At 44.0% G+C, this 27504-nt stretch overlaps 1 protein-coding gene across 1 annotated transcript in view; it reads left to right on the top strand.

Moving 5' to 3' along the window:
• The window catches only part of ZNF407 (zinc finger protein 407), a 441625-nt gene that overhangs the window by 351272 nt on the left and 62849 nt on the right, over positions 1 to 27504 (top strand). The window lies entirely within an intron of this gene.

The following is a 27504-nucleotide window of genomic DNA, read 5'->3' as shown; positions in this document are numbered from 1 at the left end:
AAATCTAGGGGGAAAATAGCTTTATAGATACCACAGTTTCTCTGCAGATTAAATTTCAGTGTTCTAAACAGGAGCCTAAAATGGTCAACACCAATGAGTATACTAACGAAACCTTGATTTTTCTAATTTCAGCCTGCAAAAGGAGGTCTTTGGGGCATGATAATGTGGGAACACACGGCATCTGTTTAATAAGTAGTGTTCAGAAAAGAGTTGAGGCCTGGTCCTAATGCATCTTATAGTCCTTGGTGGCATTTCTCTTCCGCTGGATGTCACTGTGGCCGGTGTCCGCAAACACAGATGAACACGATGGTGGTGATGGAATGGTTTCCCCTCATGACAATTTGTAGAGAAAAGTCTTCCTGTTTAGCTACTTTAGGAGCTTTCTCTTTTTAATTACGTGTTTAAATAACAACTATAGGGGCACCTGGGTGGCTTAGTCGGTTAAGCGTCCGACTTTCGCTTAGGTCATGATCTCGCGGTTCGTGGGTTCGAGCCCCGCGTCGGGCTCTGTGCTGACAGCTCAGAGCCTGGAGCCTGTTTCAGTCTGTGACTCCCTCTCTCTTTGACCCTCCCCTGCTCACGCTGTCTCTCTCTCTCTCTCTCTCCTAGAAATAAATAAAACATTAAAAAAAAATAACAACTATAGTTAAAATATTTCCCATGTGCACATATCATCTGGTTTTAGTCATTTCGGAGCATGCTGTTCTTACAGGGGTAGATGCTGTCGAGTTCTGCATGCTTCGGACAAGCTTTTGGGGGAGTCTCTGCTGTCGTTCCAGGCTGACTGACCCCAGATGTCAGCTAGCCATCCTGCCGTCGGGAATAACCACCTTTTGAAACCATGAATCCCGTGGTCGTTAACTGTTTCCTCATCAGTAAACTATTGTCCTCTTTCTGTCACGATAAGATCTTTTTGTTCAAAGGGCTGAGTTTATAGATGTCCCTATGCCTCTCTTCTAATTTCATCTTTCTCATATTATTTATTATAAAGATAACTCTGGCTTTTATTAAGCTCCTTTGTTCTGCACGGCAAGGATTTCTTTCTAAGAGTCCAGCCCTACAGGTTGGTTTCAGACCTGCAACCTGTAATTCAATAGAGCAGTGCCCTGTTTACAAAGTCCTGGCTTCCTGTGCTGTCAGGGCAATCAGCACAAAGACCAAGCGCTTTTGGAACTAAATAAACAATGAGAAAAACATTCAGGGCTGCCAGGAACCCTTCACAGGTAATTTAACAGCCTTTGACTACAAGGCATCAGTTGCTGTAGATGTCTGCGGAGTATGAAATCTGACATTCTGTCTTGCAATGTTCCGCCAATAGCTCTGCGCGTAATCTCTCGCTGAGGTTCACTGGAGCCCCTTCAGAGCATTGTGCTTTCATACCAAGCCTAAGTGCTCCTATTATGACAGACATCCACACCTGCATTCTGTCACATGTGCGTGTCATGTAGGTTTCTGATACAGAACATCAGATTATTTCAAATTGGGGGATTAACTAAATTGAGAATTTTCTCCCAGTCTACGAGGAAAAAGTCTCTGCTGACAAGTTCAAGCCCTTTGAACTGTTCCAGGAAGGCTTAAATGCTAACGTAGAGGCTACTCTACCTCTGCCGAATAATCGGGGCTGGACAGGCAGAAAACAAGAAAGGGTTTCCATATCCTATGGCACAGAATTTTAACCGTTTAGATAATTAGTGCTTTTGTTCAAAGCTCTGTGTTTATGTGTATTTAATTTAACTTGTTTTCTTTTTGATACATTTGATGGCGTTGCTGATGGCCCGGATAATGCTTGCAGTAGCTGTTTCTATGATGGTTTATATGTTTCAAAGCCAACAGAAAACATCTGTGAGTTAAAGTGAAGTGACTTGAATCCATCTGGATCAGTCAGAAGTCTCCCCTTCTCATGTCAGCAATCAGAGGATAGTACAGGGCATAGAACCAACCAGCACACAACAGAGGGGACCCTGCATGCACATTACAAAGTGCCGTCCCGCACACCTCTCTCCCACGCTTGGAGCATCCGCACAAGGAAGACATGGTGCAGGCAGCTTACGCTCCGTGTGTTTCTTTTTCATATGTTTCACGGCGACTTTCCGTAGAGCATCTCGGGCCCAGTTTCTGATATGAGACGGTTCATTTAAACTCCTTCCTGAATGTATATCTAAAAGAGGTATGAATAAAGAACGGGAGAAGTAAAAGATTTATCTTTTAGATATGTAATTGAGCGGAAAGTAAAGATCTTGAGTAGACAACTCAAATGCTCTGGGATCCTGGTGGGCACCAAGGGCGTTTGAGACCGCTAGCAATGGTGTTTGTTGATTGGCTCACCTGACATCCTCCAACACAGGAGAGCACGTCACCATCAGCAGATGTCATTGTTTTTTAAATCCATGCCAGTCTCATAGATCAGTATTTCGATGGGCACTTTCCCACTACTATGGAGTTTGAGAATCTTTTAAATTATCTGTTGAACATTTGGATTTGTGTTTTTGTGTGTACAAATTTTCTCTGTACCCTTTCTTCATTTCCTATTGGATTTTCTGTAATTTTCATGTGTATTTGCAACATTGGTATGTTGTAAATGCTAGCATTACTCTAGTCTAACTTTCAGATATATAGTCAGAATTTCTCTCTCCTTTAGGCATCTTTTATCTTACATTGCATTTCTCATTGCTACCAAATCAGGCTGTACAGTGTGAAGTCCTGAGAGGGGCCTTGGGCCGTGAAAGCCTTCGCAGATGTGGTAGTAACAAATTGAATGAGAAGATAGGTAAAACGAAAGGTGCAAGGAGCACATTCTGTGAATGACACAAGCTAAGATTTGGATGTGAGGAAATGCCATGCCTCCCCCTGGGTCCGGCGAGCCATGGGTTAGAAGTGGGACCAGGGAGTGGTGTGGGTTTGGGAAGACCTGGGTTGGCATGTTAGTGTTCGGACTTCATCTTATAGGCAGTACTAAACCGTGGAGTGTTTTGAAGACTAGAGGAATAACATAATGAGGTACGTGTTTTGAAAAGATCATAGTGGCCATGATTAAGACAGACTCTGAAAGACACAGGCGGAGGCAGGCTTGCAGTAGCAGAGAAGTGACAGGAATCAGAAACAGGGAGTAGATTTGTGAACTTTCTGGAGTCCGATTAGCAAGAGGCAGCAGAGTGAGTGTGGATCAGGAGGAAGTGGGTTGAGGACTTTCACTTTACGTCCTGAGGCCTGACTGGGTATTAAGGCTGGAGCGCGAAGACACGGCAGAGTCTCGCATCAGGGTGGGATGGCACAGTGCCGCTTTCGTGGGAAGCGTGGGGTTTGTGGTACAGCAGGGCATCCAGGTTGGGGGTGTGTGGGAGGCACCTGAGAACCAAACTGGAGTGCTGCTGAAGAATTCAAGCACTGTGCACACAGGGTGGTCGAGGTCGTGGAGGGGATAAAATTGCCAAGAGGGAGGGGCGACATCGGCGACACCAGCATGAACGGCCACGTGGGGAGCGGGAGGCCCAGGTAGAGGAAACGCTGACCAAACACCAGGAGACAGCAAGGAGAAGCTTCCCCATGAGCACCATCGCTGAGCCCCCTCTGGGGCCACCAGCTTAGGCCAGGCTGTGGCGGCCCAGGAGCTGAAGGAGAAGACGCCGGGTCGCACCCTCCTCTCACACACACCTGTGAGGCCGGGCAGTAGCTCCCGCTTGGTGGCCTCTGGCAGCTCGTCTGTGCAGCACGTTGTGGGCATTCATAGGTGCGATTATCAGACTAGAGATGTGGAGCAGAGATATGACAGAATTCATACTTGTAACTAACGGAGGAAGAACTCACAGGAATCGAAGTGGAATGAGAACTCAGAAATAGCCAGAGTGGGCAAGAACCAAACTACATCACAGAAAACCAGTCAACCGGAGTGGTGGAGAGAGAAATGGAAGATAGAAGGAGGACGTCTTTATTTATGAAAAGTCTACTCATGATTGTGCCAAGTGTTCTTGAAACTTCGGATTTGTTTTCTCAGACCACACAGAAAGCACAAATCTAGCTGAAATACGAACTATATTTGCTCGGTCATTTTTGCTCTCGCTCAAGGCATTAATTTAGGTAATGCTAGAGTATATGCTAGTCAGTACCATGTGGACTCACAGAGAAGAATGTAGAGTGGATATTGTATTTCGTTAAAGTGACAAACTTGAATAAAGGGCTGTGTTCTTCTATAAAACCTGCTTCCACTATTGAAATAGCCTTTCCCCCATCCTGAAAGGTGGGTACTTTTTAACACTAAAATTATTTGAAAATCTCATATCAATTTTTTATAAATGATTGGATAGGGACTAATTTCAAAGTGGAAAATAAGTTGTTCTTATATCGGTAACTCTTTTCTCACATCCTTTTTTTTTCTTTAAAGAGTAACTGCCCACATTGTTGATGCTGGAATTTCTAACTCTTAGTATATTTCTCCCTTCAATTTCAAGAGGACAGTTTCCAACCTGAAAAGATTCATTTGCAAGTATTATGGACATTACAATTTTTAAAAATTTTTTATGTTGATTTTTTATTTTTGAGAGAGAGACAGAGTGCGAGCAGGGGCGGGCAGAGAGAGAGGGAGACATAGAATCCAGAGCAGGCTCCAGGCTCTGAGCTGTCAGCACAGAGCCTGACGCGGGGCTCCAACCCACAGACTGTGAGATCATGACCTGAGCCGAGGTCAGATGCTTCACCGACTGGGCCACCGTGGCGCCCCTACAGTTTTTTAGATAAGACTATGTTGCTGACAGATATTTTGAGACATTTATTTGCTAAGAAAGTTCCGTGTCCAGCGAAGCCCATATCAGCAGAAGACCTCCTGCTGTGGGCGGCACTGTCGTCTTGGCTCCGCTGCGTGTCCCTCGGGGAAGTGTAATGACAGCCCCGTGGGACAGCGTGTGTCAGGTGGTGGCCATCCCTGATGTCAGGATTGGATGGTAACATGAGGAAAGGGCTAAGTAGTCCCCAGGAGCCACTACAACTATAACGTCTGAGGAGCAGCAGCTGACTCACTGACGTCTGCTTGTGAGTGTTTTTACTGACCATGACCTCTTTTCCACCAGTACGAATGCCCGCCTCCCAGGCCGCGAGCATCTTAGCAAGACCAGCACACCCCACCTGGGGCAGGGCCCAGAACACGTACACGATACTGACCTGGCTCCCTGCGCTGGGGGCCGTGAGGAGGCAGGGGCTGGAGCGTGTGCCGCAGAGGCGTGTGTAGCTGTGGGCACCTTGCACGCTCCATCCGTGTCCATGGATGATTCCCTGGAAGGCTGACGTCCCAGGTCCACACATGCCCATTACCCACTCATCACCTGCTGTGGGAAATCAGGGGAAGCTCGAGGTACCGTGTGACTCCCATGAAGCTCCATTTCTGGTGTGGGAGAAGGCTGACTAGGAAGGCTGCTGAAGGAGAACGTAATGAACTACACCGAGAAGCCATGTGCTCTGGGCTGAGGGGGCTTCAGAGGGTAAGGGGAGTCCAGGAAGCTTCCTGGAGTCCATGGAGTGCCGTTGGCCTTGGAGGAGGGATGGGGTGAGGCTGGGACGGGGCACCAGGAAGACAAGTGTGCCAGTAGTTGGGCGTGGTCTCCAGGAAGACTCCTGAGCAGAGTGGTTTCATTTCAAATGTGGATTATTTTCCAGTTACAGTTATACTTTGCCTTGAGCTATAAAAACTATAAACGCATGCTATAAATGTATTCTAAAATATATGCCACATGAAATTGACACAGTTACCCAAACACTGGTGTGAGACTCCTAGGACTTAGCGGCTTCGAAACTGAGTTCTGAAATAGCACATTTTCCCCTTTTCCACTCTTTCTGTTGGCTGAAAATGGGAGTTCAGGATGCAGCAAAATCATTCTGAGTCTTTATGATGGGCTTCTTCACGGGATTAATCTAGGAGAAACATGAATGTTTGGTCTTCATAGAGCTACAGATTCAGCATCATGTCTCCATTGTCAAAGGTGATGTCCAGAGAAGCACTGAAAAACACCTCTCTGCAAATGTAGAGGACTTATTAACGTTCTGTGGAAGTTTTTTGCTTTCATAACTTTTCCATATCTTATGTCTTTAAAGGTGTGGACATTGCCTGTGTCTGTGAAAAGTGTTAAACTTTTCTACAAGGCATCCTATTAAAGGCAACCTAACCTTAGAACCCATTATTAAAATGCCTTACCTTATAAAAAACGAAAAGCTCTACAGTCCCTTCCCTGAAGCACTGCTGTTGAATCTTTGCTTTATATGAACTTACGTTATCTCCTTGGACAAAACCAAGAAAATCCAATAGTTATTGGAGGTGATTATAGCATTAATTATCAAGCTAATTTGTAATGAGCATTTTCAGACAACAGTGTTGATTCAGGCAAACGTGCATTTGGTTCACCACACTCATTAGACAGGAACGGCTCAGACTTTGTCACCCGAGTCCCCTTGCTATTCATCTGCAATGCCGTTCACACTAATACTCCAGTGGCCGGTAATCAGCGTGTTGCCTGTTAAGTAAAGATGTTTTCGTCACTGTCTTTATGAGCGCCACCTCTCTTTCCTCCCTTCGTCACACAGTGGGTGGGTGGGTGGATAAAAATATTGTAGCATCTAACAAGCAGACATTGAAATTTTGTTCTAAAATGGCAAATTAAATCTGTCTCTGGTGGTTCCAAATTATGTAAAATAAAAAAGAAACTTTTATCACTGATAGGTCTTGTCATTCCTTTTCAGTTGCCTTTTTAAAAAATTGATGAATTAGAACTTTTTTTCCTCCAAAGAAACTCATCAACTCTGCTCATTGTTATTCCTGAAAGGCTTACTTCCCAGGTGTAAAGTTCTTTGGATTTTTTTTGTAATTTTTACATTTTATCATCACCTAGTTTTCCTAATAATGCTGCTACTGTAATAGCTTTTTATGAACCAATAATATGAGTTTTTCAAAAACTGAGCAACCAGTTATGCCATATGAATCAAAGGGAGAAAAGTGTAGCATGAAACACTTCCCTGGTATGCTGGTAGCCACCTCTGTGACTTCATGATGTACTTCCCACCCCACCGTTTGTCATTCTGGGCAGTGACAGCTTTGGCCACGTCACACTTCGCAGGCCTGTCATTTGGTGCTCACTCCCAGATCTCCTTTTTTCTGTTACTGTCCTTTCACCCAGGGTGTGCGCTGACCCCCGGCAGGTGCGGTCAGAATCCGCCCTGTGCTATGTAAGCCACACCGCAGCTCCCACCATTTGTAGCTGGAGAATCAGCCGCCCCCTTTGTTATTTCCCAACTGAACTAGGAAGTGCTGAAATCACATGTTAAAACCAAAAATAACGGAAGTGATACTGTGTGAGCCTTTTCTGCATGTTTGCTCAGTTCCCAACCAGAGACCTAGCACAGAATTCACACTCCCATGTTGCTGTTTTTGTCGATACTGTTATTTTGGGATGGTTTGATCAGTCCGTTGGTCTTCACATAGTCGTGAAGGGTAGACTTCAATACGGAAGAAATGTTTGCCGTGGCCAAAGCTTAGCAAAGTAAAATTGTTGGGTTTTGCAAGCATAGCAGTTAGTAGGGAACAGAACAGACATTCTGGATTCAAATTTGAAAGAGTCGTAAGCGACTAAATGTTCCATGAGCATCCCGTGTCTTCCTCAGCAGGCCGGCGGCTCAGAGGCACGCGGCCACGGAGTAGAAGACAAGAAATAAGGGTTTCACGGTAGTGGCGGGTTCCCCGTGGGGCTGCTGTTGGCCCAACACCAAGCAGCCCCACCTGTGGCCTCATGGGAGTTAGCGAGGACGGAAGGACGGGCGCCGTCCGGCCCAGCTCCTTTGATTCCGCTTTTACAGATCTTATTAAAAATTATATGGTCTGTTTGAACACTTGTTCCACACCTGGCAGCTCATAAACAACTTGTGTCATTTGGTAACAACCCTCTGAGTACGTAAGTCATACCTTCTTCTTACTTTATGGAAAATGCAATGGACTTTAGCAAAGCTAAGTGATTTGTTCACACTTCCATAGTGAACAGAACTAGAACTGGAACTTTGTGTACGACGTCACCACCAGCATGAGCCACACCCCGCTTACCTTTAGTAAGCCCAGGGATGCTGTGATTTTTAATGTCTCTGCTTACAGCAAGGAAAGTTCTGGGAGAAGGAAAATCTCATCACATCTCTTTCTTAGAGGCACCTGTACCATCCAAATCATCCCCACCAAAATCCATCATAAAATTTAACAAGACCAGTAAATTAAATGTTTATTTTTTGGTTATAATACGTGAATATTGATTTTATGTTCAACATTTAATCTATCAAAAATTTGTTTTAATTTTTTTAATGTTTGTTTATTTTTGAGAGAGAGAGACAGAGTGAGAGCAGGGGAGGGACACAGAGAGAAGAAGACACAGAATCCAAAGCAGGCTCCAGGCTCTGAGCTGTTAGCACAGAGCCTGACATGGTGCTCCAGACTCATGTAGCACAAGAACATGACCTGAGCCGAAGTCGATTGAGCAACCAGTTGAGCCACCCAGGTCCCCCAAATGCAGTATCAAAATTTTATGTGCTTTATGTTTGAGTTTATTTAGTCTTGGTATATAAGTATATGTATGTCCTTTTTATAGGTCTTAAAACATAATTTCAATTCATTGCAATTTAAGCTTTTTTCATTCAGTATCCAAAAAGAGTATTTAAAACCAACTAGGTCCCATAGTGCTCAAAACTTTAAAAAATTAGATGATGATCAAGAAAATCCCGTACTGTTTCTGTGACTTATCTAATGCTAAGTTCTTGGTTAGAATTGCTGGCAGTAGTTACAAAATGCAGATTCATTTATGCCAGTGAGATCCTTTTTTTAAAAATATTTTTAAATGTTTTATTTATTTCAGAGAGAGAGAGAGAGAGACAGTGTGAGGGTCAGAGAGAGAGGGAGACACAGAATCTGAAACAGGCTCCAGGCTCTGAGCTAGCTGTCAGCACAGAGCCCAGTGTGGGGCTTGAACCCACCAACAACGAGATCATGACCTGAGCCGAAGTCGGATGACACCTAACCGGCTGAGCCACCCAGGTACCCCTCTGCTGCCTGGTTTCAAGGGGTCAAAGGCACAGAGGAGCCAGTCCTGCAGTTTTTAGTAAACAAAACATCGCATAACTGAGCCGGGTTTCTCTGAGTCACTACAGGTCTTTGGATTTGATTCGAAATTTGAATAGAGTTGAATTTTTTACCTAGTAAAGGTATTTCATCTTCTCAGTACAAATCTTGGCCGTATGAATTACCTTTGCTAATACACACAGTGTGGCACATTAGTGACCCAAAAGACCGTTGAGCATAATTCTGATTAGATCCTATTTTAATAAAATACTGAAGAATGCTCTTTCCTTGTATCTTTTACAGGCATCATGTGGTTTCTTTATTTGAATCGCCCTGCCCGATCAGGAGTTTATCTTACTTAGCTCACTTCCCTGATAACATTTACTTCCTTAACATACCCTGTGACCATTAATATGTTTCTACTGAGGACAAAAAAATAAAACTCACCAAAAAAGGTTTGAAAAATATTGCTCATCTTTCAGTACAGAAAATTCGTTTCCTTAAAAAATTGAGTACAAAGAACACTGTACTAATATAAACCAACTTGTCAAAGACTAATATTTTTAAGCCAATATATGCTAGTTTCTTTAAAGTTACAAATGTTTCCTACATCATATTAGTTCATTATATTTTTTTTTGTTTATGATGTAATTGAAACAAGGAAAATTTGGAGTCTTCCACTGTTCATTGAGAGTGACAGTGAGAAAAAAAATGTAAGCTTTGGGAAAGCTTACAAAAAGAAGGAAAGTCTCAGTCTTCTAACGAATGAACTCTCCAAACTCAGGGAATTAAGAAATGACGGAAGTTTGGATCTAAGTCTTTCCATTCGAGAGGCTCTACAGAGAGGAAAGCATGGCGGGACTACCCTCAGCAGGTGCGGGTGGCCCAGTTAGCGGAGCGCCCTCCGCTTAGATCAGGGGCCCCGTGGGACCCTCTGTGACCTGGTGCCTCGGCCCCTGAGAAGCCAGAGCAGTACGAAAACAGCGGTTGCTTGACCTAAAACAAGAAGGGAGAGAAGCCGGCGCCACGGCCTGGGTAACCTTGGCCAGGCTCCTTCTAGGCAGATGGTATGGGTACCTGGGCCGCAGCAGCACCAGGACGCTAGCGCTGCCCCCTCCGCGGGTCCCCCAGCCTCAGTGCAGCCCCCGCCGCGGGACTGGGGACCTGATGTGTTCACCTCTTTGAACTTCCCTTTTCTGCTTCCTAACGGGAAATACTGTCTTCTTGGCCCCTCACAGAACACTCACTGGGCTGGACTAATAAAAGTGGTTGGTGAGCTAACCATCCTGTGTCATTGACCCAGTGTCATTGTGTGCCCTACGCAGTGGCACTCTCTGCATTTGAAGGTGTGTAGCCAGGACCTCACGGCACAGACTCACCTGTAGGCGGAATAGGTCTCACACGCCTCGTCCTGAAGCGCAGGCTAGTGTTGACTTTGAACGCCGAAATTCTGCGACTTAAGTGATAGGAACTAGGAACAGATGTAAGCTCTCAGGAGCAGTATGTCACGTACCTGAGCGTGCCGTGTGGACTACCGCAGGACTTGAAAACATCCTGGGGCACCGTGCTACCTTGTTGCCGAAGGAAATGTTTTGGCCTGTTACGTTGATAGGAGACCACTGTTAAGTTAGGAATTATCATCCAAGTGAAATGTACACACTCCAGAGAAGCTGCTTAGTTAATACCATTTCTTGGGCAGCAAATAACGTTTCTTTGCAGACTATTAGCTTACAGATTTCTGTTGTTTATATGATCACGCATGAAAGTCATCGAATAGTAGCCCCTCCCCATTCAGGAATGTAATCTGATTTATGATTTGCATTCTTTGCCACATGTTTACTTTAAGCACTTAACTGTGTGTAGATTTGGGAATATCTCCAGTTTTTTGCTCTTAAAGTAAAAAGTTATCATCATATTTCCCTAGAGTCCTGAGAAAGCTGACACTAAATTCAGATGCTCGTCAATTCTTACAAAATGTGGACTGAGACATATACACACACACTCTCAAGATTCCAGTGGATGTGTGGCTAAAGAATATACCTTGCTCTGGACGAGACAAATACAATTCCTCTTCAACTTTCCACTTTTTCTCATATTTACTATTATTTCAAAGAGAAGGAAGAGGAAAAGTGAAGTTTCTTAAATATGGTATTTTTATCTTTCTTAATAGACACTCTAACATGCTAATATGTGTGAATGAGATATAATATGTGATATTGTATCTACCATTATTTCTAAAATAGTAAGACTAGTACCTTTCATGTAAAGGCATTTTTGAGCCTTTTAAAAATATTTTTTGTTCTAAATGTACAACCTAAATTTTGACCAGAAATTACATATGTGTTTCAATGATACATTTAGTTGTTAAAGTACACACATATATTAGAAATACATACTTTTAAAATGCATTTAACATTGAGTCACATGGTCAGTCTGTTAAACATATGATTCTTAGTTTCAGTTCAGGTCTTGATCTCATGATTTGTGAGATTGAACCCCATATCAGACTCTGTGTTGACAGCGTGGAGCCTGCTGGGATTCTCATTCTCTCTCTCTCCCTCTCCCTCTCCCTCTCTCTCCCTCTCTCTCTCTCTGCCCCTTCCCTGCTCATGTATGCGCTCTCTCTTGCTCTCGCTCTCTCTCTCTCTCAAAAATAAATACGTAAACAGTAAAATGCATTTAACATTGAGGAGTTAATACTGCTTAGAAAGCACGTGGCTATATATGTACAAGTGAGGTTTCCTTTCAGGCTTTGAATCTATAAATAGATAAGTCCAAAGGTGTTAAGATCACATTTATTTTACAGCTCCTTTGATAGATGATAACATCATCAATGCCTGTCAAATTTATTACAGCAATCTGAAGAGAAAGGTGCAATTACTATAGGTTATACTATACTCCCAAACCCAGTGAGAGTCTTTGTGAAACACGAGACTCCAGTGCAGCGTCTGTGGCCGTCTTCTCGGAAGAAAGCCTCACCACCTGGAAGCTAACCCCCTCCTCTGTTGCTCATGCTCTGTTCTGGCAGCACAAGAAGGTGTTCTTTCAGTGATGGTATAATACTGAGATAGAGGTTCACGTGAGGTGAGCGCTAAAAGGATGGTGAAGCTGCCGATCTTGAGTCCCCGTGGTTTCATTAAAAGGTGGAAAAATACAGTCAACAAAATTAAAATTTTAAAGCTAAACTGGAAAGAAACTAAGTTATAAAAAGCTGGTAATAGTTAGGGATACATTTTTAAAAACATGTTCAAGACCTGAACAATAGAAACCATCAGAGGAGTTACCGCAAACCTTGATGAGTGGAGATCCTGCGCTGCTGGCTGGGAAGACAGTACTGCTGAATGTCAGTTGTTCCCAAATTGATCGACAAATTCAGCAGTGCCCCAATCAGAATCCTAGGAGACTTTTGGTAGAAACTGACAGGCTGCTTCCAGAATTTATAGGGAATACAAGAACCTGTGATAACCAGAATAATTTTGAAAAGGAAAACAAACTTGGAAGACATTCAGACATGATTCTAAAACCTACTATAAAGCTAGGTAATCACCCGGGGTGGGGAGATACTGATCAAAGGGATGCAATTATGTGCAGTGAATAAGTCCAGAGACCTAACGTAAAGCATGGTGAGTATAGTTATTGATCCTGTATTGAGTCCTGGAAATTTATTAAAAGAGTAACTTCTGGGAGCTCTCACCACAAAAAAAGGAAAAAAGAAGAGAAAAAGAAAAGGAAGGAAGAAACTTCTGTGGGCTGTGAGGTGATGGAGGTTATTACATGTGAATTAGGTTGACTGTAGTCATCTTTTCACGATTTGTGCATAGCAAATCATCCTGTTGTACACCTTAAATATGTACCATTTTTATTTAAAAAATTAAAATAAAAATCTTAAATTACTAAGGAAGAAACAATATTTAGAGGCACGAAACACAGTAGAATCTGGAAATAGACCACCATATGTATATGGTCAGTTGATTTTCAACAAGATACGAGGGAGGAGAGATTAGTCTTTTCACCAAGTTGGTCTGGAATATTTGTATATCCATATGGAAGAAAATGAAACTTAATCCCTACCATTCCCCCAAATTAATTCAAAATAAAAAATTTAGGGGCACCTGAGTGGCTTAGTCAGTTAAGTGTCTGACCTCAGCTCAAGTCATGATCTTGTGGTTCATGAGTTCAAGCCTCGCTTTGGGCTCTGTACTGACAGCTCAGAGTTGCTTGGATTCTGTGTGTGTGTGTGTGTGTGTCTCTCTCTCTGTGTCCCTCCCCCACTCACACTCTATGTTTCTCTCTCTCAAAAATAAACATTTAAAAATACATATATAACTTAAAAAATTAAAACTCTAAACCTTCTAGAAGAAAACATAGGAGAAAAATCTCTGTCTACCCCAAGGTATCCTGGGAAGGACATGAAAAGCACAAAATGATCAATTAAACTTTATCAAATCTGAAATTTTTTCAAAAGATGCCATAAGAAAGTAAGGAGGAAAGCTGTACATACATCTGACCTAGTTTTTGAATCCAGAACACTCAAAGAACAAACTATAACTCAGTAAGACAAAAACGCAAGTAAGAAATGACCAAAAAACAAAACAAAACAGATGGGCAGTAAGTACATGACATGGTAATCAGTTAATATCCCCAGTCATCAGGGAAGTGCAGTGAAACCACAATGAAATCCCACTACATCCCCATTAAAGTTGCTAGAATGTAAAATATTGAGAATAGCAAATGTTAGGAAGACATGCTGGATCTGGAGCTGTCCTACTTTGCTAGTGGGAGTGTGAAATGGCATAGTCACTTTGCAAAACAGTTTGACAAGTTCTGATAAAAATAGATACTCACCTACCATATAACCCAGCAATTCCACTCGCAGCTATTTACCCCCAAGAAATGAAAAATAGGTCCACAGAAAGACTTGCCCGTGAATGCTATGAATGCTCCTAGTAGCTTTGTTCAGAATAGCTGAGAGCAGCTCACATGGCCATCAAAAAATGAGTGGATCAGCAAACCATGGCCCATGGCATGCTGCCTGGTGAGAAGAGGTGTGAGCTAACGACGTCATCCCGAGTGCAGGAAGCCAGACCCAAACAAATACGTTCACAGGATTCCACGTCAATGAGACTCTAGGAGAGGCACATCTCCAGTGGCGGAGACCAAATCTTTGCTTGCCAAGATGTCGGAGGTTATTGATCTCAATAGGGCACAAAGTTGATGGAATGTTTCATGTCTTTTTGGGGTGATGGGAAATCGCCAGGGTTCAGTCGCGGTGATGGCAGCAGGATTGGCAGCGCCTGCTCAGTGCGGGTGCCTTTTACTGTACCTAATATAGGCGCCACAGTAAAGTGCGTGCAGACCACTCCCGGAGTGTGGAAGGGAAAAGGCACGTGGCACAAATCATCCTATTTGATACTTTTGAAAACTCTATGAACATGGCATTTGAGGTATCAGAGTTGTATTTTTAGTTATAAAAACCAAAACATTTGATGATTTTCAATGATAGTTGAATTCTATCTTTAGATATCTTTAGAAAATTCTTTACATTTTCCTTTGTATTTACCTCCTGACACGCTGCATCCATAAATTTGATCATTAAAGTGGTGTTCTCCTAAAAATTCTCCAGAAAATTAGATACCTAATATTTAGTAGCTTATAGGGTCCTGAACTAAGATTTTTAAAAACTATGGTTTACCAAACTCAATATTACTACTTTTTAGAAAAGTCTTTGTGGTTCCATGACTTATTATTGACATAGTCTTAAAGATTATTGCAGAGCGGGTGGAAGGCAATAAACATCATCGAAGCTTGAAGTACCTGGGGTTACAGAACATTAAGCGTACAAAAATGAAACACTGTCAGTGCAGGTTTCAATTAATTCCTTCTGTGAACCTTAAGTTCATCGCCGAATGTTGTACTTAGTTACTTACTGTATCCCAACCAAGTTCAGTGGGACTGGCTGTGGTTAAGTTGGGCAATTGCCAAGGGAATCTAAAAAATTACAGCAAAATTGTGGTCATTAAAGTAAATTTTGTCTTAATTTTATCTTTTTTTCCCTTAAATTCCTAGATTTGATTCACTCTGACACTGTCTGATTATTTTCTGTTTCTGCCTGCTATTAAACATTTGAAATTGTGTGTATGACAACAGAAATCTCTTTCAAAAGCAAAAGAATTGACAGGGTTTCCTGAACATTTCAACCGTAGTTTTCATAGCTGCACACATGATTCATACACAATGTAAGATGTTAAGGGCTGAGCTCCTTTTGAACTTATTTTTGCAGTGGTGACTTCTGGGAAACTTTTCTGTGAGCTTTCATAAATGCCACATTTACTTTTCTTACAGAAGCCAAACAAAAATTCCCACTCAGCCCTTGACTTTGGCATCCGGTCTCAGGCGCCCCCAGTTGTGTGTGGATGAGATTAGCTTGCCGTTCAGCTTGGCGAAAGGTGCACGTGCCCTATAGATGAACTGCAATCTGTTCTTTTGTGTATTTTACTAAAGAATGTCAACTGAACTCATGGGGAGGGGGAAATGCTGCTCTGTCCTCTCCTGTCTTCAGGACACAGATGGCCCGGACATGTTTGTGGCTCAGAGAAGGTGAGGGAGCTGCTGAGCTGCCAGTCAACAAAGATTGATGAAATCCGAGAAGTTCTGAGGAGAGAGCTGGCGGGGCACCAAGGGCGTTAGCCTGTGAGACCGTCTTCCACTGTGGACTTGCTTCTTCCTCAAGCACGGAATTTCCAGCTAGGCTCTTCCTAGTTTATTTAGGCACCTGCTTATAACAAGTCAGATAAATCACGAGAAAGTTCTATCTTGTGCAGCTCGGAAGCTGAAAACACATAAAGTAACACCTGGAGACCAAACTCCGAGGGGAGAGGAAGAGGCTGACGCAAAACCTTAATGTCGCCATTCCTGTGCACACGCTTTGGCTTGTGCTTAATGGAGTGTGGTGCCTTGAAGCCTTAAATGGTTCTGGTTTGGACAAGCTTATCTTCTGTAATAGATTTGGTTTCTAGAGCTATATATTTTAAGTGATTTGGCACCGATAAAAATTAGAGAAATGTAAATATAATAGCAGTTAGACAATTTTATTTTTAAGATTAATAGTCTCTCTTTTAGAGAAGGTGAGTCATTTGTGGTAATTTTTTCTACTTAAAATGGTGTCTTAAGCATTGTAGCATATGCATATATATTCTTCCTTAAAATCAATAAGTATTCAATATTGGTACTAAATTTAAACATGGCTGTTCTATACCATTTTCTAAAATTTATCCTTGCCTTAATGGGCTTTCCATGGATATTATGAACTAAGCTGAGCTTTATGTTCAGTGATTTTTCTAACATTCTGAGCCGAGTAAATCTTCACTGGCCACACTACATCACTTAATCCACTCGTCCACTCACACTCTCAGGTAAGTCCCAGACTCAGAGTTCGGAGCCTAACATTCAGCTCGGTGCCCTCATTATAATTCCCTGGCTCTGCTGAGTCTTGCTGCGTAATTTTGGGAGAGAAGAACAGATCTACAGCTCACTCTTACACGTGATCCTCTTATAAGCTAGCGCTTCCCAGCTTAGAGTGGAACCAGGGAAGGGGACGGGGGCCTCAGGCCCTCAGGACTTCCCACATTCTCACACCCGAACTGCCCCCGACCTGAAGTCACGTTTGTTGTAGCCATAGGTGAGGGCAGGAGGACACTCATTCATTTATTCAACAAAAGTCTACTGAGCACGAAGCAAGGCACTACTTGGAGTAACTAGGACACATCTGTGAACAAAGCACATTCTAGCTTGTGGAGCATCTGGTCTACCAGAAAGAGCCAGATGCCCAACAAAAGGCAAAGTAAGTAAATCATACAGTTCATTACAAGGCAAGGTGCCATGAAGAAAAGAATGGAGGAGAGGACACACGAGTGGGGTCTGGAGGTGGACCTGGGTGAGAATTCAGCAGCTACAGTATGACCTTGGGACATCCCAGTGGGCCTGGTCGAGATGGGGCCATATGAGCGAAGACTTGAAGAAACGAGGGAGTTCTTCGAGGATCTATGTGGCGCAAGAGCTCTCTGAACAGAGAGGGCTGCCAGCACAGAGGCCAGCATGGTTGAAGCACAATGAAGGGGGGACGGCAGCGTCCTTCCATGGCCGGCTGAGGACTTAGGTATGAAAGCTGTATGCAGTCCAGAGAAGCTGGAAGAACAACGTAAGATGGAACTTCAGACTCGGGTCAGAGATGAAACTGCACCTGACGGACCCTCCCACGGGGAAAAATTAGAGTGTACTTGGACTAAAGGTGGATGTTATCACGGAGGTGAAATTTTAAGATGCCGTGTGCCTAGAGGTCTTACATTGCTCTTTCAGCCATCAACATATATAGATGACTGTTCCATCAGTAAGAAACTGTGCACACTTCAGCAAATTATTTCAGTTCAGCTAATATTGATCACATTGGGAGGTAAAGGAAACCGTACATAATATCTGGGGCTAGTCATTCTTTAAGCCAACAATCATTTCTTGAACATCAGTTCTATGTAACTGTCCTACAGCAAGGTACAGTGTTGAGTACAAAAATAAATAAAACATGGCCTATGACCATGGATAAAATGTATGCATAAATAAATAAAAATAAAATGGAAGAAGACTTGCACCTGTGTCCATGAAGGAGTAACTGGCATAGGACGTGCCCTCCCTCACACACCGTCAAACAAAATGGAAAACTAGATGAAATCTGCAAAGCAACTCTTTTCAGATCCTGAACAGTGAGCATTGAGGACTGTGAGCATTTAGCCGTGTAGCTTTCTTTCTGGAAGCAAATTCCTCACCACCATTCAGGGAGAGCCTGGCAGACTCACTTGGCCAGGAGTTGAGAAGCCCAAAGTGGCTAGAATTTGCAAAGCAGCAGACCCAGGAAAAGGAAGGAGCTCTGCAGAGACAGACTTCAAGAAGCTACTGGGCAATTCTGGAGCCGTGAGCCAGATAGTGATACACACGTTCTGGGGGAGCCCAGCTGAGCAGGGCGCTCGCTGTGCCCGTTCCTGCAGCCAGACGAGAGCGGAATCCGGGTTCGCTCAGGATCCGGAGCATGGTGCTGCGGTGGGGCCACACCCATTCTAGAGGGAGGGCTGCTCTATGTCGACCCCCAGCAGAGCCCAAAAGCAAGCTGACCCACTGGCAAGTGTAACTGTGGGTCAGAACAAACATCAGTACTCTTGAGGGAAGACGAGAAACCTAAACATCCAAAGTAACATTTGTGATCGCTGTCCTACAAAAATCATTTCCAGATATGCTTAGAAGTAGCTAAATGTAACCTATATACAAGAGAAAAATTAGTGCAGAGACACAGACTGATAGGAGGACTCAGTATTGTTCGGCTTGTCCCAGAGTGACCTACAGAGCCCTCCCAATCCCAGACGTTCTGGTAGCCATTCATAAGCTGATTCTAAAACTTACGTGCCAGTGCGAAAGATCCAGATAAGTCAGAACAATTTTGCAGAAGAACAGAATGTAGACTGCTTACATGACCTAATTTCCAGACTTCATATAAAGCTACAGTAATCAAGATAGGACGGTTTTGGTGCAAGGATAGAAATAATACGCTCAGTTGATTTTCTACAAAAGGATAGTTTTGGGGTTTGTTCAACACATCATTGGAATATTTGGAAACCCATGCAGGGAAAAAAAAATGGCTCATGACCCTTCACACTCTTCACAAAAAGTAACTTGAAATGCATTATAGACCCAATATAAAAGCTAAGGCTGTAAAACTTCTAAGAGAAAAAGTAGGAGAAAGTCTTTTTTGACCTTGGTGTAGGCCAAGACTCCTCAGCTAGGACACAAATAGTACAGTCCATAGAAGGAAACACTGATCAACTGTACTTCATCAAAATTGGTTACTTCTCTTCAAAAGAGGCCATTAAAAAAAGAAAAAGTGAAGCCACAGACAGAGAAGTATTTGCTATGCACGTATCTGAGAGATGACTTGAGTCCAGCATAACCTACAACTGAATTTTAAGAAGACAAAGAACCAAATGAAAAATACCTAAAGGAAGATATCCAAATGGCCAAGAAGCACGTGAAGTGACACTAAACATCAGCAGTCATCAGGGAGATGCAAATGAAACCCATAATGCCATGCCACGTGACAGCCACTGGAATGGTTGCAATTAAAAAGGCTGTGCGAGGGTGCCACGTGTTAGTGAGGACGTGGAGAGCCTGGGGCCGCCATGCAGTGCTGGTGGGAGTGTAACACCAGCTCGGTGAAGTCTGTCTGTTTCTTTTACAATTAAACATACACTTATTTACCATATGACCCAGCAATTCCACTCCCAGGAATTTACCGGAGAGGAATACAAGCATATGTCCACACAGGCATTTATGTTTGAATGTGTCTAGTAGCTCTGTTCCTAATATCCAAGACTGAAAATAACCCCAGCGCCATCAACAGATGAATGGACAGGCAAATTTTCCATAATGTGGAATATTACTTAGCAATAAAAATGAAGGAACTACTGATGTATACAGCAGCATGGATGAATTGCAAAATCATTATGCTAGCAAAAGATGCTGGACACAAAAGATTAAGTCCTGTATGATTCCATTTATTTTAAAATTTATGACAGGCAGCCCTCATCGATGGTGATATGCACCAGATCCGTGATTTCCTGGGGCTGGAATGGGGGGCATGAGGAGACTTTTTGGGGTAGAGGAAATATTTTGTCTTATTTTTGGTGATCGTTACAAGAATCCAACTCATTGGACAACACACTTCTCTAGTTTATTGACTCTAAACTGTTCCTCAATGAAGTGGATTTTTTTTTTTAAAAAGGCAGCTGGAATCTGGAGTGTAAAAAGTGAAGGACAAGATAGTCAGCAAGTGAGTAGCGTGAACTGTGTTCCCTAATCAAACAAGAGCTCTCTGGGAAAAATGTATTTTTGAGCTGGATTTTAAATGCTTGAGGGGTGCCAGGGTGGCGCTCAGGTCAGTTAAGCATTCAACTCTTGATTTTGGTTCAGGTCATGATCTCCAAGTTCACGGATCAAGCCCCACATTGGGCTCTACACTTTCAGTGTGGAGCCTGCTTGGAATTCTCTTTCTTCCTTTCTCTTCCTGCCCCTCCCCCACTTACATGCACTCGTGCTCTCTCTCTCTCTCAAAATAAATAAACTTTTAAAAAGAATGCTTAAAATAAGTGAGAAATACTTTGTCGGTATTGGAGGTAGAAAATAATTTGAGTGAAGTGAACTCACATATAGGAAAGTTCTACTCTGACTGGCCTATACTCTTCAGAACTGACAAGAGCACAGTAGATGTGGAAAGACTGCGGACGGTTCCAGCAGAGAGGAGGTGAGCAGGCACTGTCTACAGTGTGTGGTCCTGGGGTGGGCCCCACACCAGAATCTCTCTTTTCTTTCTTTTCTTTGGTTTGGTTTTGGGGGCTTTTTGTTCAGTTGGTTTTTGCTCTAAATGACGTTGCTGCAGTATTGGATCATTTGATGAAATTTGGACAGAAAGCCCCCTGTCCCTAGGACCCTCGCAGTGAAATATTGACCAGTAAGACAGCATCAGTTCTGCAACTTACTCTCAAATAGTTTACAGAAAGAAAAATAATAATATGTGTGCATAAAGAACAGGTGGAGCAAATATTAAAAACGTATACAGTGAGGAGTGTGGCGGCAGCATGAGGGAGTTCTTTGTACCGTGCTCGTAAATTGTAGCTTGAAGTTACTTCTGAATAAACAGTTATGAAAAGTAAAACCCAAGATGGGTCAAGGTACTATTTGCTGAAAGTCCTGCACATTTCCTGTGAAGAAATAACTGAGAAGAGCCACAAAAGTGATTAAAATTAAAATTCCCGGAGAAATGGTGTCAGGAGATGCTGTGTTCTTGTGTAAAGTACAGGGTGCGGGGAGGTGGGCAGCGGGGCAGGAGGCGTCCAGATCACGTAGCCTCCCGCTGTTGCCGTGTGGTCATGCGATGCGTATGCCAGGGTCAGCTCTTAGAGTTTCGGATGGCAGGGTGCTGCCCACAACACTTGTCCGCTGCTCAGGAAACCATTCACAAAGGACGGCGGTGGTGTTCAGGACCCAGTGAAAAGGAGATCAGAGAAGGGGGCCGGGACGGGGTGCTCCGCACAGTGCAAGTGTGAGCAGCAAGCAAAGGGCTTGAACAAAACTCGTGACTGAATCTGAAGATGAAGTAGAGTTTTTATGAGTGCTAAGAGGGGAGAAGCTTACTGATTTCTTGACTACCAAGGCATACAGGCGATGAAATTCCCAGGAGACGGAATGGTATTCAGATGTTATAGAAATGACGAGCTGTGGTTGTACGTCCATGTTCTTTTTAAGGACATGTTAGAAATCTCAATTACTCAGTGTATTCAGTGTTTACTTTTTCTGACTTCTTTTGTAGAAAACCATTCCAGATCACCAGGCTGTTCCCTTTCTGATCATTCTGTTAGTTGGGTGTTGATTGAGTCCGACTTTGGGAACAGTGCAGCCATGTCTCGGGAGGATGAGGGAGAAGAAGGAAAGGAGGGCGGGGCTCCGTGGGCCTCGCAGGCGGGAGCTGCTGAGCCGGAGATCAGAGTTAAGGTCACGTACATTTGAAGATCTGCCGAGGGCTGCCCGTGAGTGGCGGGAGCATCACGGAGGGACTGGGGGATAAGCTAGGAAGCGGCCGCGGTAGTAGGCAGAGAGCGATGTGTCCCGGGCCAGGTTGAGGTTTGGGCAGGCAAGTCGTGAAGTGGCCCAGTCAAGGCCAAGTGGGCCGGTCAAGGCCAAGGGTCGTACCGTCCTGGGAACTTCAGTGCCCGTCTGCAGTGCAAACCGCATTTTCCGTGAGTTCTTGAGCTATTTTGCTGACAATGCTTGTGTGCCTCTGGGTCATTCTGTCTTATATCCCACTATATGGCAGTCGTATTTCTGTTTTCCCTCTGTTTTTTTCTAAGGTTATGTTTTTCAAAAGATGTTGTTGATGAATTCTGCGTTAAGTTTTAAGGAAGACACAGGAAAAAGGTTTGGTGGGAGAGGCAGAGGGGAAGGTGAGCCACTCAGAGACTCTGGGAGTACACACCTCACCTCGCTTACGTCAGAGGCTCAGCTGCCTCTCCTCTTTATTCTTTTCTTCCCTCCTTAAAAACTCTATGTTAGACCAAAGGAATCTGCACGCAGCTTGAGTGAGTGGTTGTGTTACGTATTTTTCTTCTGGGATGTGCATCTCAAAATAAAAATCTATTTTTTGAGAAAATTTTTAAAGATTAGGATTATAAAAGCATTGACTCTTATGTTCAAATTCTCTTAACTTCTATGGCCTGATTAGTTATGGTCTTTAAACATTTTTAAAGTAAATTCTTTTGAAACTTCACACAGTAAGTGCAGTGCCAGGGATAGTATCTGGAAAAATGCTTAAGTTCATTTTTTTAAGTTTATTTTTGAGAGAGTGAGCAGGGCAGGGGCAGAGAGAGAGGGAGACACAGAATCCGAAGCAGGCTCCAGGCTCTGAGCTGTCAGCACAGAGCCTGATGTGGGGCTCGAACCCACAGACCAAGATCACGACCTGAGCTAAAGTCAGACCGCCCAACCGACTGAGACACCCAGGCACCCGGCTTAAGTTCATTTTTAATGCTAAACAAGTAGTGTTCAGTGTTAAAATGTCCACAAATTTAATGATGTTATTTTATGTTGATCAGCCTGTTTAATTAACTCTCTGCCATAAGGTGGTTCCTATCGGAAAGGCAGGCCAGCAAGCATCATCTTAATTTTTAACAGTTAAAGCTTTTGACATCATAAAATAGATGAGTGTGTCCCTGCTGTGTCAATTGTTAGAGCTTTTGAAGAAAAGAAGAATAGGGCTTCAGTTAGTCACCTTTGTTGATTTCAGGAATGTTTATCACTTATCATAGCAATAAACATGATTGGTCACTTGGAGTCTTAGGACATATTTTACCTATGTTCTTCTGGCGTCCTGGATGTTTCTATTTTAAAATTTATTTAGGAAAGGGAAATGAAATCAGGAGGTTACTAGAAATAAGTATTTAATAGTCTCATGCACAAAAGGCAGGTGCTCTGATTTCATTACTCAGCCTCAGTACACAGGGAGTGAATAGCTTGGAAAATGATTCTTTTAATATGGGATTTAGAATTAGGTTACAACTTCTGTTGATGAAGAAAATGTGAGGATCCGAATGGACATTAGACATTTTAGATTAGAAAGGGGAAAGGAAAGTAATGAGTCTTATTTCTAAATGAATTTAAAAAGCAATCTGATTTTAGTTCTAGCAATGCCGAGAAAATAAAATAAAAACTATCGTACTTTATTTACTAACCAATGAATTGAATTGTCTGCCTTTTATTACAGATATAAAGTAAAGACTATGAAGAGACAATCATTTTTGTAGCTATCAGACTTTCAGTAACATATCTCTTGTGGTTTAAATAACAGATAGTTTAAGTGTTTTTCCATTACCTTTGTGTAAATGAAAAATGCATAAAATATTTTAACAAGGCAAAGTAATCCAAGGAGATTGTTATTTTGTGTTACAAATTAGGTTATTTCTGTCATAAAATTAAAGAAAAAAAATCAACGTTAGGACATTTCAGCTTAATATCATTTACTAGAAGGAACATGTAACAGATTTAATGAGCTAGCAGGTCACCTGAATCCAGCTGTTTCCGACCAGCTTTATGAAACCGAGAACGCAGCTAGCAGTGGGAGGTAAGCATTATTACAAGCTCTCGAGGAGTTACAAAATCGATTTCTGCTTGAATGAATTAATTTAGATTATCAATTTATAACCAGCTGCACGAATCCCATCAACTCAACAATTCGGTGAATGATCACGTTCAACCCTCATAAGAGCTTCACAATTAGGGGCCTGCGTGGCGTCGGCGGGCCGGCCGCCCTGCAGCGCGGCTGACGGAGTTGCGGCCCAGCAGAAGGGGGGTGTTTGCTCAGGGGCCGCAGACCGGGAAGGCGGCGCCGGCGGCGTCAAGGCGGAAAGCGTGCGACGCGCGTGCGGGGTTCTGTCCCCGGAGCCGTCCCGCCCGCGGGGGAGGGGAGCTTTGACCGGCCAGCCGAACCTGGAAATCACCGCGCGGGGGACGTGTGGCCGCGGCCGCCTCCTCGTGCCCGGACCGTGAAGCGGGGCCGTAAGCGTTTGTTTCCAGTGTGAAGACGGGCCGGGGTCTCCTCGCCGCCCCCCCCCCCCCAGTCCAAGGAGCTCTGGTTCCTGGGCAGCTCGTCCGCCGCCTCGCGTCTGCCCCCCGCCCGCACCCCCACCCCGCGCGGTCGCAGGGCTGACGCGGGCCCGCCCGGCCCTCGCACCGCCGGGGTTAGGAGGCGAGCCCGAGGGCTGGCTGCCCCTGTGTCCCCACCTCGCACAGCTCGCCCCGGCCCCCTGCGGCCCCCGCCCCCCCTCCCGGCTCTGACCCGGGACGGGTGGTCTTGCTTCTCTGAGGAGCTGCTTCAGCAGCGGTGGCTTCACGCGGACACCGGCTTCGGGCGACTCTAGAGCTAACCCCACGGGGACAGCCTTCTCTTGTCGGCTGTGAAGACCTCGCTTCCTCCCAGGTCGTTTCTCCTGCCAAGTCTCGACTTGCCCCTGTAACTCGTGACTCCCCTCCACTGTTCCGTGAGCCCGAACTCCTGTGCCTGTGCGTCCCGCGCCGTCACCCCACATCCTGCGATCGGTGTGCCCCCTGCCTGGCCGGTGAGACCCGTGTTCTCTCCGTCGTCAAGGCGAGGGACGCGGGTGCCCGCGGTCAGTCAGGACTGGCGTCTGGGACTCTTGTCCCCAAGGCCCCTGCCGTGGCAGAGCCAGGATTTGAACACAGGCCTTTACTGGCACAGTTAAGTACCCTTTGTTTCTGTGGCTCTTCATTCTCCTGGGGCAGGGACGATTTTACTTCCTCTTCTTGACCCGATCGGCCTGGCTCAGCAAAGGCAAAGTAAAAGTGCTAAAGAAAATTACTTTTTGAATGAAATGAAACCGTGTGTACCTGGCCCCCTCCTGCGTCTGTCTGTCATTCCCGCCGCTGCCTCTTGCCTTCTTCAGTGTGGGACGATCCCGTGTCCTTCCGCTAGAGGACCTTGCTTGGTCAAAACACCTGTGTCTGTGTTCCCCTCCAGTCCACCTCTCCTTAAGCTTCTTTGTGTGTTTGCTTTTTTCCCCCTTAAGGTACCTTTCTCCTTTTTTATACATTACACTTAGGTCATTACTTATTTTCACTGTATTCTCTTGCGTTTGTTTTTTGCTGTATACTTGTTTGCACCTCTTGAATTTTGAACCAGGTAAATATAGTATTGCCTATTCAAAAGTAACTAATTTTAGAAGGCCTGACAGAGTCCTAGCCCAGAAGATTCTTAGGAGAACACAGAGAGAAAATGGTTGTGAAGGTGCTCAGCAGTCTGTACAGTGATTACGTTGTGAAGCTGTCAGGGCACAAGGCTAAAATGACTTGCCTCTTCAAGGCACCACCTCTTTGTCTTGGTTAGTCTCACAACATCCTCAACCGGGCGTGATTTCAACCAGCGTGGGTTTCAGAAGGAACAGCTGTGTGCGTGTCAGAGTTCTCCTTAGAGAACTTCATACGGGAGGAAAACCCTGGCCTGTCGTCACGCAGCTAAGCAGTAACTGTGCTGGGAAGTCACCACTGAGTTTAAGTTCACAAAAGATCCACCCACTTTTACTCTTTGATTTTGCACCCTTTTTTCTGCTGGTAGTTTTAATCTACTTTATTAATGGAACTATCACGTTCACTTTGAAGTTATAGTTAATATTTGCCCACCTTCTCTGTGCTCAGCCTTATGCTAAGAGTGTTGGGGTCACAGGTAAGCGTGAGCTCTGGGGCTCCTGCTGGAAAGGTGATACATGTGCTCAGAAGACCCTTGGAGGATGATTACCATAATCGGAATGATGACATCAGCCCCAGGTTATGGTGCTTGTGGCCTTTGGTATGATGTGGTAGATGTCCCCTCAGATTCAGCCCCCCTTCGGCCCCCCAGCCCAGTGCGCTTTGTTCGTGGCGCTTCCAGAATTGTCTTTTTGCAGTCCCTGAGAAAAGCGGATCGATTCTGTTCAGAGTCATCAGTGCCCATCGTGTGAGGTCCTTCCAGACCTGAGCCCCTCTGGGCAGGGGCCTGGCCTTCACTGTGCTTGTTTCTCCAGTAGCTAACAGGGCTCCTAGCACAGAAGGAAGAAGGAAAAGAGCAGGTGAGGGCAGGGGACAGGGATACCTTTGAAATGTGGGTCGTGACAGTAGGAGTTCAGCACGAGACATCAGCGTGGGTGGCTCAGTGAAGGGAGCAAAGCATGACTTGAGTAACGTGTGTCGTGTGCTGTAGAAGAGTGTGGAATCCAAAACTCGTAGATCCGGCTTCCATTTTCCTTCCAGAAACGTAAACAGGTATTCATGTTTGCATGCAGGCTGACATACACACGGGGTTCTGAAGGGGGACCCACCTTTTACACTGCGGGTACCTGTGTTGTTTGAATTCTTCCATGGTTGTGTATTCGTGTGAAACTTTTTTTTAAGTGAGAAAGAGAAAAATTGACTTAATAAGAAGAGGAAGATTGAGAAGATAGGTAAATGGAATGAGGAATAAATTAAGCAAAAGCTTAGGCAGTTGGTAGTTTTGTGGGAATAATGAATGTAATCATTAGAGTCTGAGAAGGTTTAGGGGAGTAGTAAGTGGAATGTGATAGTCTAACTGGAATATTATGATATTATGAAATGCTTCAGAGTTGGCATTGAACTGACAACCTTAAGTTGTTACCATAAACTTTGAGCCAGCAAGTTACATATTTTATGTGTTTCTGTTAGAGAAGACCTTTCTTTTTCTTTTTTTAAATTACATGGCATTGTTAGATAGCAGTTAGCAACCTTTCTGTGCAAAGAGCACAATTTTAGGTTAAGTAGAAATGAGAAGCACCAATTTTTAAGGTACCAGCACGAAGATACTTTAGATATTGAAGTACTATGAGCAGTAAGTGCAAAATGAAAACAGTGTATTTAATACAGAACAGAATCATTTCTAAGTTATCTGAAATGCAAAATATGCATCTTCAACCCCAGTTTTCTTTTTTGTTTTCCCAGCCCTGATTTTCAGTTGTAGAAAGTAGGAGAGATTCTGTTTTTCCAGACCCTGTAATGTGGTATCATCAGGTTGAACAAATAAAGATACAGGACACACAGTTCCATTTGAATTTCAGATCCACAACGAATAATGCAATGTTTAGGACATAGTAAAAAAATTATTTGTTGTGTATCTGAAACTGAGATTGAACTGGGGCCCTGTAGTTTATCTGTAACGCCAGTGCCATTGCCTGTGCCCACCTGAAGGCACCACACCCAGACGTTAGTGACAGCAACAGAGGACTCGAAATTTCAAAAGCGTATTTTGTTGAGATGGAGCTGAGAATAGACACTGAAGCGCAGTGGAT

The sequence above is a fragment of the Hyaena hyaena genome, unplaced genomic scaffold, assembly GCF_003009895.1.
Source record: "Hyaena hyaena isolate Hyena2069 unplaced genomic scaffold, ASM300989v1 scaffold_110, whole genome shotgun sequence".
In the NCBI taxonomy this organism is placed as follows: Eukaryota; Metazoa; Chordata; class Mammalia; order Carnivora; family Hyaenidae; genus Hyaena; species Hyaena hyaena.
The sequence above is the reverse complement of the archived record's forward strand: the minus strand, read 5'-3'. Positions and strand labels throughout refer to the sequence as shown.